Below are 16,134 nucleotides of genomic sequence, written 5' to 3'. Positions count from 1 at the left end.
AGTAGATCACACCCCTTGTTCATTATAGGAAAGAAGGGGTGCCGTTTAGATTTTCTCTCCCAGGTTACCACTATGTCCTGGGGCAGCATTGCAGAATTAATAATCCCAGGCAGAGGGGGTGAGAGGCAAATTTCCCTTTTATGGCTGTTCTCAAACTTCCTCCCTCTCCCCGCCATGTTACTTGAGGGCTCACATGACTGGTCTCAACAATGTGGCCCGTTTTTCCCCTTTTCTTTTCTTAAAGATATATACTGTATATTATTAGCAAGTTAAACTGTCTGACCTGCTTGGAACGAAGTTAATACTTGCGACTCATTAAAGGCAAATTATTCCATAGCGTTCCCATTTTAGAACGTCAGGCTGTTCCTGCAAGCAGGAGCTGTGATGACAAGAATAGAGAAGGCGACGCTTTCGGAAGGAGAAGACTTCTGAAATGGTGTTTAGCTCGGTTTACAGCTGAATCTAAGTGTTTTATTATTTATTTACTATTTATTTATTTCATTTATATCCCACCTTTTCCTCCAAGGAATTCAAGGTAGCATACATGGTTCTCCCCCTCCTCATTTTATTCTCACAACAACCCTGTGAGGCAGGTCAGACCAGCGAGCTTCACTCACTCAGTTTCCTGATGGGCAAGCGGGGATATCCTTGGTCCTAGTCCGGCATTCTAACCACTACACCACACTGCCTCTCTCTTCCTCCAGTTTCCCCCTGCACTGACCTCAGTGGTAGACCTACATTTTGGGGGCCCTGAAGCTTGAACTGTCAAGGGGGTCCCTTTGCAACAAGGTCTGGTTAGTGACTTATCTTCTTCAATGGGGTTTCTCCACCCTTAGAGCATCTGTGCTACTGACTCTCAAACGTTGGGATTGTTGAAATATATACAACAACAAAAATAATCTCTTTGAGTCGTGCAACTCAAATTGGGTCTATTAGACCCAACATTTTTAAGCAAAGTGGACTAAAGTAACTTCTAGGGTCCCCTCCAGGATTAGGAGCCCTGAAGCTTAAGCTTCAATAGTTTCATAGTAGATCCACTCCAACTGGCCTGTGAAATCATTTGCAGAGCTTTGCAGGGTGATGGACAGTGCGGAGACAGTTATAGCTGTTTCCATCATATGATGACAGTCACCCAGTTAAGCTGATTTGCAGTAGGTTCGAGCCAGGCAAAAGGAAGTAAGTTTGCATGCATCTTCTGGAACTTATGGCCACATGAGCAATCCCAAGAGTTTTGTGGGTGGGGAGGGGGAGAGAGAGAGAGAGATCTGTGACTGGTTTGTAATACTTCCTGCTGATTTAAATGGTATCACTGGGGAAACAAGCAGTTACTTGACTGTAGCCCTTCAGGGTGGCTGTGTGTTTGAAGGCTTCCCTTTCCCTGCACATGGAGAAACAATATGCCAAGGGAGACTAGGCTGGCTTCTTTGCTCTGACTTGGCTCTTTATGGTCACATCATTTCTCCCACCTGCAGTGTCGAAGCGATTCAGCCCAAGAAAACGTTTACCCACTTGATTCCCTTGAAAGTATAAACTGTCCCTGAGGGTGTCTTTAAGCAGAGATGGATCTTCCACACCACCTTACTGGCTTCTGATCCACCCCCGGGCCCAATCCAAAGTGCTGGTTTTGACCTATAAAGCTCTACGTGACCTGGAGGGGAGAGGACTATCAATGGCTACTTGGCATGATGACTGTGCTCTGCCTCCACAGTCGGAGGCAGAAATGCTTCTGAATACCAGTTTCTGGAAACCATGGGGAAGGGACAGGCATTTGGTTGACCACTGTGAGAACAGAATGCTGGGCTAGATGATACATCGGCCTGATCCAGCAGACTGCTCTTAAGTTCTTATGGGAGTAGCAGGGGACCACCTGCTATGGCATCCTCTGGGTATATCCACCCTGTATAACACCCCCTACCTCTCTAACCTTTGGGCAATACTGCTTATAAGCCTCCAAGCTATAGGGCAGTGGGGATCCTCCCGGCTTTTATCCTGGGAATTGGGAAACTTGCCAGCCGACTTCCTCTAGTCTCTGCTGGATGCAAGAGTCAGCCTGAGTCTCTGCAGAAAGCTTGTAGCTTGTAGTTTCAGCGCCTGGTGTGTGGGAGATAAGGCGGTCGTGGCCTAAAAAAGCCAGCCAACCTCCAGTATTCTGGATGATAAAGAGTTTATTTTAGAAAAGCAATAATTAAGAAAGGAGGAGCGAGAGATAAGCAGAGTGTAATAATATAAAATAAAATATAAACTTAGCATCCAGCTCACCTAACACTTTGGGGCAAGCTTCAAGGTTCAGCTAACATGCCTGGTGCCAGGGGTTTTCAAGGCCTTCTGGTGAAGACAAAAATCACTGTACCTATATCTTGGGTGGCCCAAGGGGGTGGAAGAGGGGAGCCCGAGCCATGGGGAGAGGACCTTGGAGCACCTGGGGAGGGTTTCAATCATCTCCACCCCACCCCAACACAAATGCATGATAGTGTTTCCACTGTGAGGTAGGTTAGGCTGAGAGGCAGTGAGTCCAGTGAGCTCCATGGCCGAGTGGGAATTCAAACCCTGGTCTGTCAGGTGCTAGTTCTCATATAACCCCCACAACAACCCTGTGAGGTAGGTTAGGTTGAGAAGCAGTGAGTAGTCTAAGGTCACCCAGGGAGCTTTGTGACTGAGGGCTTGTCCACACTTCCGCTTGTCCCCTGCCTAAAAAGCACAGGCCGGAGTGGTTTTCTGCTTGTCCCATGCTTTCTAGGCATGGAGCTGAGTGGTTTGCCTTTGCCCTGCAACCTTCCCCTGGGAAATCCACTCTTTAGCGCTAAATGGTAATCTGCGGGGAACCCAATTCAGTGTTAAATCACAGGTTTTCAAACGCTGGACTCCTAGGTCCTAGCCTGATGCTCTGGCTCTCATTACGCTTCATTGCCAAGAGGGGATTCCGGCTTCCAGTTCCTCTACCCTTCCACATCCAGCCACCACCGTCAAACCACCAAGCTTTTTACTGTGCCCCCCCCCCGCAATTATTTTATTCACGCTGGTGGCACTTTTTCTCTCTGTTCTTCTATTTTAAGTGTCAGGGAAGGTGCTAGGTGTCGTGGGTAGGTTGAGCTTTAGTGTATTTTCCACCCTCACGTCACAAGACCTCTCCACTGTGAGGCAGATGTTCTGGCGTAGTTCTGACTCAGTCCTTCAGAAATACCTTTGCCTTACTGACGCCTGCTGCTTCCTGGGGTTGCTCTGCCTCCCGTCCTCATAAGCAGGCAGCGCTGGGTCTGGTCATGTGGGGTAAAGCAAAGGGAAGCATGCTCTCAGCGCAGGGGTCTCACTTTCCCCCTCACCCATTCCCCTCAAAAGAGTCGGTGGTTCTCTGAAGAGAGGGTTAGGAAGTCGATGCGAATTTTAATTTCTTTTAGTATTTTAACCTTTTGTACGTTCTAACCTATTCTCATAATCTTTCCTTGATTTTAGTGTTTATCTTTTTGTAAACCACTTTGAGGTTTGTATATTTATTTGCAATCAAGGTGTGTATAAATTTCATGAAATAAAATGAGTTAATAAATTCAGCACTGCTGGGGCAGACCATGTGTTTGGGCTGCAACACTGTGGGTTCATATTCACACGGTCCTGTCTGCCCCAGTTGAAGGGAAGCAGGGATCTTCCCCAGGCCAGGGAGAACATTTTTTATTGGGAAAACCCAAGGTTCCCAGGGTCAGTCTACAGAGAAAGGCCTGATTTTTTGGAGAGTGGAAAGGCAGCTTGGTTTAAGGCTCAGCTCAGCAAGCCAGTGGCAAAAGCATTTCCTACACCACCTGTGTGTTTCTACCTTACTTTTGGGGCCTTGCAGTCTTCAGCCTGTGACTCACACGCACATGGTTGTTTCTTGTTTGCCACCTGAGCCGCAGGTGGCTTTCCTCGAGGGAACCACCTTTGTTCCCAAGGCCTTGCTGTTTGGATAGAGCGCTGCTGCGTGGCATGTTGTTTGTGGGGACTCACTGGGTGGAACACCCATGAAATGTGTGGCAACGTGTGGAGCCAGGAACACCCACCCATGGCCAAAACATCAGGGGCACGTTGGGATCCCAACCTCGGGTTCAGCCAGCAGAGTGGGGATGGGCATAGTTCCTGTTGCCTTGCTTCAAAAAGGTTATTGTAGAGCTGGAAAAAAGTTCAGAAAAAGGCAACCAAAACAACCAAGGGGATGGAGCAACTCTCCTGTGAGGAAAGGTTGCAGCATTTGGGACTTTCTGGTTAGAGAAAAGGCGAGTAACAGGTGACATGATAGAAGTCTGTAAACTTATGCCCGGATTGCTGAGGTGCCATAAAGCACCGTGCCTCCTTGTACTGAACTGGCTTCCCCTCTGCAAAGCCAAAAGTCCCTTTTAAGCAACCAACTTTTGCTTTGAGATTTGGGATTCACCCAAATCTGCTGCACATCCCTCCTGTGAATTAGTGGCAGCCATGAGGGGGTTACAAGGACCACTTTCGTGTTTCAGCAGCCCATACAGCTGCTTTGGTTGAGCAGTGCTTTCTACATTAGACGTCGTGCATACATCAGCCCTTTGCCTTGAGACTTCTGCAAAAAGAACTGGCAAAGGGCTCTATGCCTTGAGCCTTTTGGGTTTCTGCTGCTTTGACAATAACTTGCATTTCTTTGGAGTCTCTGGGCTTCCACCCTGCAGTGCCCCCCTCACCAGACCCCCTTGCAGCTTCCATCCTGCATGCCAGAAAAAAACCCCATCGCCTGTTTGTTGTTCCAGTGGGCCTGCCCATCCCAGGAAGAGCCCCTGAGTGAGGCTGAGGCCTGATAAGGTTACTGATGAGGGGGTGGGGAGTCCCCAGCTTTGCTTTCTCAGCCACAGAAGCAGGGAGGAAGTCTCACGCTGGCAAAAAAAAAGTCCCCAGTGGGGCTGAAGGGGAAGTTTGGGGTGGTTCAATTGGGATCAGTTTCCTCTTGCAAAGTGGGCGGGCTTTCTGTAGGTTGTTATAAATAGCAGCAGGGTGGGACAGCACTAATATGACAGACCAGCTGTGGGAGATGTCTGGATGGGGGTAGGATGGGGGAATAGCCACTGATGGGGGTGGGCATAAGTCTGTCCTCAGCAACTAGCTCAGTGAAACCTCCATGAACAAAGGCAGTCCACCTCTGAGTGTCAGCTGCTGAGGACAAACTGGAAAGCTGCCCTCTCTGTCATACCCTGCTTGTGGGTTGCCTAGAAGCATCTGACCAATCACCGTTGGGAACAGGATGCTGGCCAATTGGACCTTTGGCCTGATCTAATAGGAAACGAAGCCTCTCCCTCCTTCCCTGGCCACCATGGAAATCAAATGGACTAGTGAAGGACTTGCCTGTGTGAAATTCCAGCTCACCAATGGCAACCACACAAGTAGTTAACTACAGGACTGTGTCCAAAACAGGACCTGGGGCTGAGCTCTGGTTGCGGGTGTTGGTCTGTCCATGCTCCAAACAGGCCTGAGCCAAACCCCAGGTGCTTTTTGCTCTGTAACTGCAGATGCAACATTCTTTGAAGAGGATTTAACCTGGCACTGACCTGCATGCTAAGCTATTAGCGCCAACTAGCCGTTGGTTACTCAAGCAAGTTGGCCTCTAGGGGGCAAGCGGAAGAACAGGGCTGCTGGAGTGGGGGGTGGGGATCCCCTTCCATCACTAATGCTGCTGCTATGGAGCACCTGTCAGGAGGAATCAAGGGGATTAGTTCCTTCCCTCCTTTCCCCTGGTTTTTCCAGCCAGATTGTAATTTCAGCCGTTGAAGCAACAGCTGGGTGGGCGTGGAGGCTGCAGCAAGCAGGGAGCCAGTTCCCACAGAAGGAGGAAGACAAATGATATTTCCCTCTGTCTCTTCCCCCTTCTGCGAACTGCATGGAGTTATAAGATGCAAACCTTCAGAGAGCTCCCAAAACTTTTAAGGCCCAATGTAAAGTGGGGGGCACATGTGTTTCTGTGCATCTGTGGTTGGGGAACATTGTGCCAATGTTGTTATGCATAAGAGCAGTTACCCCATTTAAACATGGTGTTGATTGTGGATATTTCATAGAATCAAAGAATTGTAGAGTTAGAAGAGACCCCAAGGGTCACATAGAGCAATCCCCTGCAATGCACTTGCGTGTGCACATTTAATAGTACAGAAGTAAGAATTCAGCCACGTGCAGCTTTTCCTATCATACTTCTACATCGATATGAGAAACTGCATCCAATAGACTTTTCCCTTGGGTGCCACTTTTGAAGCTGTTTGTCTTGTACACTTAACTTATTATGCCACCTTTTGTACAAATCCCTAGGTGCTTTACAGCAGCCAAACCCAACATTGGGTGCCTCCAGACTAGTCACTATTTTGCATAGCGTAAATTTAGGTTTACACAGTTAAAGTGGGTTAATGCCATCTTGCACCCAAGGTGCAACAAACCCTCCTCTAAAATGAATACATATGGATTATTACAGTTTGGAAAGAGACTGAGAAATGGATTGAAAATTGTGGGAGGAAGGAATGATTCAACACCCTGCAACCATACTGGGATGAATGTTCACTAGATGGCACTTGGGGTCCCTTCCAGCATTACAGTTCTATGATATAACCTCCATGAAGGCAAATCCGGATGAAGGGGCTCAATAAACTGGTCATTTGCAGGCGCCCCAATCAAACTTTCAAGTAAATAGGCACAGAATAGGCTGCTTTACGGATGGGAGCCTTCTCTGGTCCTGGTCCTGGTCTTGGTCAACATAACAGGCTCTGTTCTCCAGTCCGAGAGGGTAGGCTTGTCTCAGAAGGCAATCTTTTCGGCCTTGGCATTGCCACACTTTGCTTCTGGCACAGCTCCTGTGCCTTCAACAGCTGCAGAATGTGCAAAGAGTCAACAGCTGCCCTTTTGCTGGCCTGAGATAGTGAGACAGGGAGTTTGCCAATTGGGACTTTTGGCCTTGGCAGGGTCTGAGGCAGAACAGTTCTGGGGCCAGGGGAAGGCAGCCGGTGAAGGAACCAGGAAGGGGATGGCTGACCCAGAGGAAGAGAGCCAGTTGGAGTTAGACTGTCGGACTAGGACTATGGAAAGACCAGAGTTTGAATCCTCACTTGGCCATGTAGCTCACTGGGTGACCTGTACGGCACTGGGTGTTTTCTCCACTCCTGAGCTAGAGATATAAAAATTCACCTCAGGAGCTGAAGGTCTCTTCTTGCCTTACCTCAGGGAACTTGACAACCCTGTGAAACATGTAGATGAATTTTCAACATAATTTAAAATAAAACACCACAAACGCAGAGAACAATGTCCTTGTGGATAATGTGGCTATCCTGAAAGAAAGAGCGGAAGCAGAAACAGCCGCTGAAGTGTCGGTTGGCAATTTTGTTGTTGTTGAGTTTGAGACGGGGAAATTGAAAAGAAAATTGGTTGGCCAGGTGATGCAATATCCTCTTCTTAATAAGGGCACTTCTGTAACGTTTGTCTTCCCTGAAAACATTGGGTTGAAAAGAAACAAATCATGAGGGTTTTGCCACAGCTAACTTTAAATTACCCTGGACATTACAACTTCACGCATGGTCCTTTACCTTTACCTTTTTCTTTTTATCCATTAATTAACACAGGTTACATTGGCCATGTTATTTTCTAATTTTATTTTATTTCATATAATTTATACACCACTTTATTGTTATTATTGTAAAATAAAAACCTCAGAGTGGTTATGTTGACCACAGGTAATTTGCAGAAAAACCTTTTTCCCACACTTTCAAATAAACATTACCATAAATTTGACACTTGCCCATGGAACATTAGTATGATGAAATTATTTTTTATTCATACTTTTAGATAAAACATTTGCCTTATTTATGTATTGATTGCATTTATACCCCAGTTGTGAAACTGTTACATTGGTCGCATCTTTTAAAACACAATAAAAAGAAGGCATTTGAACTACCTGCAGCATACTTCTTGAATATTTTTGTAGGGAAGATCAAGCCAGTCCAGTTAACACACAAATATTTTAATCTTAATTGGAATTCTAATGATATTACCTAAAACACCAGTGAGTATGTAAAGAAGCTTCCAAACGTCACACTGGTCACTACAGAATTGCCCTTTGGCACTTTTTCCATTGGGTTGAGTTGCCCCTTTACAATGTGCCCTCTTGCTGCCATCGTGGCTGAACATAAAACAAGTCTGGGAAATTATTATATCTCTGCAACATTTGCCACCTCTCCTTGCACACCTAGCTGGGGGAGAAAAGCATTTTGTTTGCTCTTGCCTCCCCTGCGAAAAGCAGGCCCCACATTCCAAAGGGAGGACACTGCACCTTTTGTCTAACCCGTTTTCCATTGTCCTTCGTCGTAGTTTCCTGCCTTTTGCACGTCCTGTTGAGCTGAGTGAATTTATTGTGTGTCGAATTCCTTTGCCTCTAATTCATTTTATGTTTCTCAGATGCTTTTTAGGCCTCAGGGAAAGATTCCCTCCTTGTCTCTTTGTAGTTTTTCATTCTCTTCTGGTCAGAAATATACCATAGCCTCCCACCCCTCTCTTAGATTGGTGGCGCTTCCATTCTCCTTCTGAAGATTGGCTGTGCACCAGCTGATGGCTCCCCTTTTGCCTTAGGACCCACTTACTGCTCCCTCGTGTTTTATTTCCTACATTTCATGCACTTAATGGACACAGAGCTGATTTTTGAGGGCCTTTGTCATACAGAGAAATGGCTGTGTCTGCTTCTCAGTGAGAAGATCCATCAGAATTCAGTTGTGCCCAAAGTACATGCTTAAGGATATTTGAACCCTGTGTCTTTGGTACATTGTGCAAATCAAGCACCTTTCCATGGTATTTATTTTTGCATAATTTTATTCTGGTTTTGTTAGCCGTAGAGAAGAATAATTCATAGCGGAGAATAATCAATTGGGGTTTAGGGCTGTCACAAGGAAGATGGTGGAAGCCTGTCTTCTTCTACTCCGGAGGCTAGGACCCAAACCAATGGATTCAAATGGAGGTGCTTTCTCATCTATAATTAATTTTATATTATTACTATTCATTGGTATCTAAAGTAGGGTTCAGAGATCAGTGTTAGGGGATTCCCTATTCTGCTTACCCCCCCCCCTGCAATTTCCTTTTCCTGCTCCATCCCCCCCTCCCCAAGGGAAGGCTCTTTCTTTAATTACTCATATTAATGAATCCTGGAGAGGTGGCCCATGGAGCCATTGTGGTAGGGCAAGGTCTGAGGATGTGTAAGGGCTGGGCGATGAGTTTCAATCAAGGCAGCCAGGCCCCGCTGTTAATGCTCTTTGGGATTAATTGCTTGCACCACTGCTGGTTCCACTTAAGCCAGGAAGCGAAAGATAATTAAAAAAAAAAAAAGGAATGGCTGAAAAGCAGCAGCTTCTACTCTTCATTTGACAGGCAGGCTGGGAGGGGAATAAAGAGGAGAAGAGCTAAATAATCAGGAGATGGGGAGGGAAGCAGCAGCAGTTGTGCTGCGATAAATGTAGACGGTGCCCTCAAACAAACACATCTAGGGCTTTACATTTTTTGTCATTTGGGATATGTGCAAATGCAGTTAACAACATGTGGAAACCCAGGAGTAGTGCATTCTAAATGGGAATGTTGTTGTTGTTGTTTAGTCGTTTAGTCATGTCCGACTCTTCGTGACCCCATGAACCAGAGCACGCCAGGCACTCCTGTCTTCCACTGCCTCCCAGTTTTGTCAAACTCATGCTGGTAGCTTCGAGAACACTATCCAACCATCTCGTCCTCTGCCGTCCCCTTCTCCTTGTGCCCTCCATCTTTCCCAACATCAGGGTCTTTTCCAGGGAGTCTTCTCTTCTCATGAGGTGGCCAAAGTATTGGAGCCTCACCTTCCAGTGAGCACTCAGGGCTGATTTCCTTAAGAATGGATAGGTTTGATCTTCTTGCAGTCCATGGGACTCTCAAGAGTCTCCTCCAGCGCCATAATTCAAAAGCACCAATTCTTCGGCGATCAGCCTTCTTCCATACAACACTACTGGGAAAACCATAGCTTTTACTATACGGACCTTTTGCCGTGGCGAAGGGGCTTGAATAATTCAGAGAAGCTATGAGCTATGCCGTGCAGGGCTACCCAAGATGGACAGGTAATAGTGGAGAGTTTTGACCAAATGTGATCCACCTGGAGCAGGAACCGGCAAGCCTCTCCAGTATCCCTGCCAAAAAACTCCATGGACAAATACAACAGGCATATAAATGGGAATAACAGTTTCTAAATGTGTTGCTTTTGAATGTGAGTGGTCTGAATAATGTGCTCCCTCCTGCAAATGGATGAAGTTCTATAGATGCGCACTGATGGTTTTCATAGAATTGTATAACTTGGGCCCTCTAGTCCAACCCCTTGCAATGCAGGAATTCGGCCCACAGTCATCCCTGGATGGGCTTGAACCACCAACTGTCTGGTTAACAGCAAGACGGTCAACGTCCAGGTTTTCCTCCATACCAGAAAAGGATGGAAGAGGATGAGAATTTTAATACTAGCGTGCATGTGTATTTCAATGTCAGTTCGGACATCATTTTTTAGATACCCAAAATGTAAAACTGGGTTCAAGCTCCTCTTGTGAAGAGAGGTGGTGTGCAGACAATCACTGGGTAGGTTTATAAAGTTACACATCAAGCATGAGGAACTTCCTGCCTATTGGCCACATGTGGCCCTCCAGAAATCTGTCTCTAGCCCTCAGGACTTTCACTGTCCCTGTTCCATGCCCTCAGGTGCTTTTGCCTGCTGTGATGATGCCTTCTGTGGTGCCTTCAGACTTGGCAGAGGGTGTCAAGTACATCCCATGAGTTTAGGTTTGTGCAATCACAATGGATCTCTCTTTTGCCCCTAGCACAGCAAGCCCACTTAAAAAAAAAAAAATCAAGCTTTTGCAGTTTGGAAAGTGTGGGATAAACAAAGGGTGAATGGGAAGATGTTTACTGCCGTCGCCCACAAGTGAATTAGGATAAATGCACAAACAAATCAGAATAAATTCTCAATAAAGACTGTAAATAGTCTAACCTCCAGATAAGCTTTGTGCAAGCAAATCAGGATGAATGTGCTCAGTACATAACAGGCCATCTGGAGGAACCCATCCTTGCCTGGGTGGAGACTGGGGACACATAGATATGCAGGTGTGTTGAAACCTCTGGCTTTTGGGTGGCTGGAATGTTGCCTCCTATACAGAATTGCATTCACGGGCTGGACTGCTTCTGCTTCTAGCCCTGCCCTCCACTGGCATGCAGCCTCTGGAAGTTTGCCCATGAGGGAACATGGCTCTCCTTGAGCTGAAAAAGTTTTCCAACTCATTATATATAGTGTACGGGAAGTAGATTGAGGGGGGAGGGAATCCCTGTCCTATAATATTAGAACTCAGGGTCCACCAAAGGAACTAAGGGGCAGTAAATACAGCACAGATTAAAGGAAATACTTCACACAGTGCATACTTCATCCTAGGAATACACTGCTGCAAGTTGTGGCAAAAGCCGCTGTCTGTCTTTAGAAGACCTTTTGACACGTCCATGGAGGAAGTTGGTTCTAGCAACTGCAACCAGTCATGACAGCAACATGGATCCTCCATCTTTTGAAGCAGGACACCTCTGAGCATCCTGTGCCTTCATGTCCTGCTTGTGGCCTTTCCAAAAGCATCACACATTGTGACTTCTTGAGCTTTGCTTCTTCGCAGAACTGGGTGGACTATTCATTTCTAAAATGTTCAGTTTGAGGGCTCAACATTGATCCTCTGATCTGGAAGCCCTCCTCCCTTAATCCCATATCAAGGAACCGGGGAGGGACAGGCACTCTGCACATGCTCATAATATTGCAGAGCTGAGCCCAGGCATGGAAATGCGTTTTGCGGGCAGAATTCCAATCTGCAGCAGAGCAATGCTCCTCCTCATCCTAGATACGTTGAGTCTGATTGTGCATAATTGGCGGTGAGCTATAGAAGCACTTTGCAGCTGCTCCAAAGTGCTCTTGTTGTTGCGCTATATGTTCCAAGACTGACTACGAAACTAATCCCTCAACTGACTACCTCCAGATTGCTCTGCATTGTCTTTTAAGAGGCTTGATGTCAGCCGAAGATTCCATCTCTGGTCTCTTGAGACCTAACAGAATGACTGTGGGTGTTCTCCTCCACCGTAATGTTCCCCGGGATAAATATAGTTATCTCCATAAGGCTGGTGTTAGCTTCTCCCTCTTAAAATTCTGGATGTTGAAGGCTATGCTTTTCTTATTTGGTGGGAGGGAACACCAAATCCCTGGGGGTGGGAACGGAAAGGGGGTGGGGTGGGGGTGACATGGGAGTTGAGTTTTTATTCTTCCTCGAGTGGACCTTCTTGCCAACTTTAGTTGGAAAGAATGACACAGAGCTTGGACCTTTTTTTAGAAAGCACCAAACCATCCTCAAGTTGATCTCTGGCCAGGATTTATGTTTTTTTAAACAGCTCAGTAATGCAGGGTACCTGTTTTCTCCAACTATGCAACTTGAGAAGCAACATTTAAACTTGGCCTGGGGGATTTCAGTTTTATATCGCTCAGAAGAAAAAGATGGGCAATGGACATTTTTTTGAGATGGGGGGGGAGCCACATAAGTGCTGGGCTCCAGGGACTCTTGCTCGCTAGAAAAACAGGGCAAGGATGAACCAATGTAGCACCGTCTCACACCGCCACACCCAATGCACACTTAAATCACATGCCTTCACCCAGAGAATCCCGGGAATGGTAGTTTCCCCACCCACAGAGCTACAATTCCCAACACCCTTAACAAACTATAGCTTCCAGGATTCTTTTGGGGGAAGCATGTGCTTTAAACATGTGGTGTGGATCTGGAGGCTGTTTGTATCAGAGCCGCTGCCCTGAGACATATGGCAAGGGTGGAACAACATGTGACCAGCCAAGCCTTTATGATGGCCCATGACCAACTTGACAGATGTGTTCTGGGCCAGCAAAGTCTTGGGTGGGGGGTGGGTTGTGAGGCCTGCAGACCCTGCTGGTTTGTAGGCCAGGCCCTGATCTCTCCATAGTGGGTTGCCGGCCAGTCACATGCAAAAGCTGACCCATGGCAGTTCTTTGACAGTTTGTAAAATCCAGGAAGTGGTAAAACTCTTGCTCACAGCTTCACTTCTAAAGAGGGAGTGCTGTTTGCTTGTTATTGCCTTTATATCTCACCTTTCTTTCCAGGAGCTCAAGGTGGTGAACTGTATTCTCCCCCCACCCCATTAATATAAAGGTAAAGGTAAAGGTACCCCTGCCCGTACGGGCCAGTCGTGTCCGACTCTAGGGTTGTGCGCCCATCTCACTTAAGAGGCCGGGGGCCAGCGCTGTCCGGAGACACTTCCGGGTCACGTGGCCAGCGTGACGAAGCTGCTCTGGTGAGCCAGCACCAGCGCAGCACACGGAAACGCCGTTTACCTTCCCGCTATAAAGCGGTACCTATTTATCTACTTGCACTTAGGGGTGCTTTCGAACTGCTAGGTGGGCAGGAGCTGGGACCGAAAGACGGGAGCTCACCCCGCCGCAAGGATTCGAACCGCCGACCTTTCAATCGGCAAGTCCTAGGCACTGAGGTTTTACCCACAGCGCCACCCGCGTCCCTTTTACCCCATTAATATAGAGTCCACCTAAAGTACAGTATATGCCTTTTTGTGCTCCAATGAACTTAACACCCTGTCCCACACCTATGGGTCAATTTTATCACTAGGATTTGTTGTTAATTTATTGCATTTATATCCCACCTTTTCCTTTCCCACCTTGGATCAGTCTCTCTCTCTCTCTCTCTCTCTCTCTCTCTCTCTCTCTCTCTCTCTCTTGCAGCCTACCATGCCCTACAGGGTTTCTGAGGCTAAAATGAGGAGAGGGAGAGCCATGGATGCCCCTTGAGCTCCTTGTAGGAAAGTAATTTGAAACAATCCTGTGCACATGCTTGTTGTGTGTGGGTGTGAGAGAGAGACAGGGTGACCTAACAAAATGCAGGGTTTGGAAGCTTTGCTGAAGCTGCTGCTGGGACCCAGTTGACCTCAGTTAATGAATAGCCCGGAAGGTCAAGGAAAAGGAAATTCCCCCCTTGTGAGTCGCAGTCAAATGCCCTGAGGCAGGGGTGGGCTCTGCAGCCTCAGCCAGAGAGTCATTTTGTTTTCGTCCTACCGGGTCAGTCAAAGCTGGATGTCCAGTTGGTGTGGCAGGCAGAGAAGAGCCAGTCCTTTACTCCAGCAGCTGCCAAGCTAGCCAAGAGGCTTTGTGCCCCAACCATTATTGAGTAAGTTGCTGTCCTAACCCCTCCCCAACACAGTGAGGCCAAGTGGGGGCTTGAGAGTGGAGGAGACTCAGAAAAAAAATGGGAATAAGGGGAGGGAGAGAGATGAATTTCTAAAAGTTTATGATGTCGTCTGCCTGCAGTTTGACACTTAATCTCAGGTGGCCGGGAGGGGTGGGGAGAATGGCACACTCGGCTCGTGTTGGAGGCACTCTTGTGTCACTTCACGTGTTCTAGGACTGTTTTCCTTGAAACTATGTTCTGGGATTGAGCCCTAGTTCAGATGAAGCCCAAAAAAACACCCAGGCATTTTGCTCCTGAAAAAAGTGTTGAGCAGTTCAGAGGGGGATGGTTAACACGGATGGGGGGTGGTCAGGTGGGGAGATAATTTGTGAAAAGACAAGCAGCTCTGAATACAAATTAACATGAAAATCTGGGTTTGTTACCTTTAACTGTGGCAATCAATCTTTTGCACAAATGGGTCAGTCAAAGGCCTTGCATCCATCTTGTTGCCTTCCCTGTGGTCCACTCTTAAAATGCAAGCTCCTTGGGTCAGAGACTGGTCTAGCTCAGTATTGTCTACAACTGGCTGGTAGACAACTGGCATTTGAAGAAGGGTTTTCTCACAGCCGTATCTGGAGATTCAACCTTTGGCATTCAAGGCAGATGCTCTAGTACTGAGCTGCAGCCCTTCCCCTAACATGGAGTGCCCCAGCTTCTTTCTCTCCCCCTTTGAAGGTCACTCTCAGTTGTGCTCCAAGGTGGAATATGGCTAGGGCCACAGAAGGGGAAAAGACCACCCCAAACCTAAATGAAGGAATGTTTCCTCTTTCAGACGTGGGGTGCTCAGCTGGACACACACCTACACACCCCTGAAGTGGCAAAGTCAGTCTCTGCCTTGAGTTAGATTAAGAACTTTGAGAACTTAAAGAAGAAAAGTCACTTGATCCACATATATATTGGCCCATTCCTACCTATTTTTCTTAATGGTGACATTAAGCATTCATAATGTAAGAATATTCTTCACAACTGTGAGCAGGGCAGTGTGGTGGGGTAACTGAAGACAAGCTACAACAAATAACAATAACGCTCACCGCTCCTGCGCAGGCGGCACAGAAAAAACCCTTTGGTTCCTGAAATTCATTCTGATTGTGCAGATAAAATATAACTGATAGATTTCTACACAGGATGTGGCATTAGTGTGTGAAAACAGTCAAGATCCAATGATCCCCAGGCATGCACCTAAGCAATTATGTGGTGTTCTACAATTTCCTCTTCCAACTGCAAGTTCTCAGGCTTCAGCGAATCCTGTTCAGGGGAGTGACATGGAGGAAGAAGCATTGTCCTTTGGATCCATCACCATGTTTTAAATAGGTCTCTAGTTAAATATTCAACATTATATTCACTCCCACCAGAGTTACTCCGCAAGAATAAAAGTTGGTGACATCTTTCTGCACAATATGTATCTGAATAAGTTCAAAGTAACTGAGCCAGTTGTTAAATCATTTCAAGTTAATGTCTGGATCAGAACTGAACAGGACAAGAGAGAAGAAATACTGCTAAACATTTAGGTTCAGTTCCGCGGTAGGGCTGGGTCTCAGCTATGCCAGTTTCAAAATTAAATCATACCACCCACTTCAGTGAAAAACTTTTCTGCTGCTGCGCTGCAATGCGAATCAGCTGGCTCGCAGCAGAAGACTGCTCTTTTGCTGAAGTGCTATGGTGGGAGCCAGGTGACTCACATCCTAGCATGGCAGCAAAAAAGCACTGCCATGTGCCAGCTAGCCAGATGGTGGAGATGTCAGGTGCCACCTGGCTCACAGGTCACAAGTGACCAATAGCCAGGTGCAAAATGCACCTAGTGCCTGGTGAGTTTCGATCGCTGGCAGGAGCAGGGACTGGAGGCTGA

General features: G+C 47.0%; 1 protein-coding gene across 3 annotated transcripts in view; it reads left to right on the top strand.

Annotated features, from left to right (window-relative positions):
- Positions 1-16,134, top strand: part of ARHGEF2 (Rho/Rac guanine nucleotide exchange factor 2) — a 96,876-nt gene that overhangs the window by 26,361 nt on the left and 54,381 nt on the right. The window contains exon 1 of one of the 3 annotated variants that reach the window (XM_053368152.1): positions 14,122-14,228. The exons of the other annotated variants lie outside the window; for them this stretch is intronic. The gene's annotated coding sequence lies outside the window, so the exon portion shown is untranslated. Of the gene's footprint in view, positions 1-14,121; positions 14,229-16,134 lie in introns of those variants that run through there. 3 annotated transcript variants of the gene reach the window in all.

The sequence above is a fragment of the Podarcis raffonei genome, chromosome 16 (assembly GCF_027172205.1).
Source record: "Podarcis raffonei isolate rPodRaf1 chromosome 16, rPodRaf1.pri, whole genome shotgun sequence".
NCBI classification, from domain to species: Eukaryota; Metazoa; Chordata; class Lepidosauria; order Squamata; family Lacertidae; genus Podarcis; species Podarcis raffonei.
This window is presented reverse-complemented; position numbering and strand designations above follow the sequence as displayed.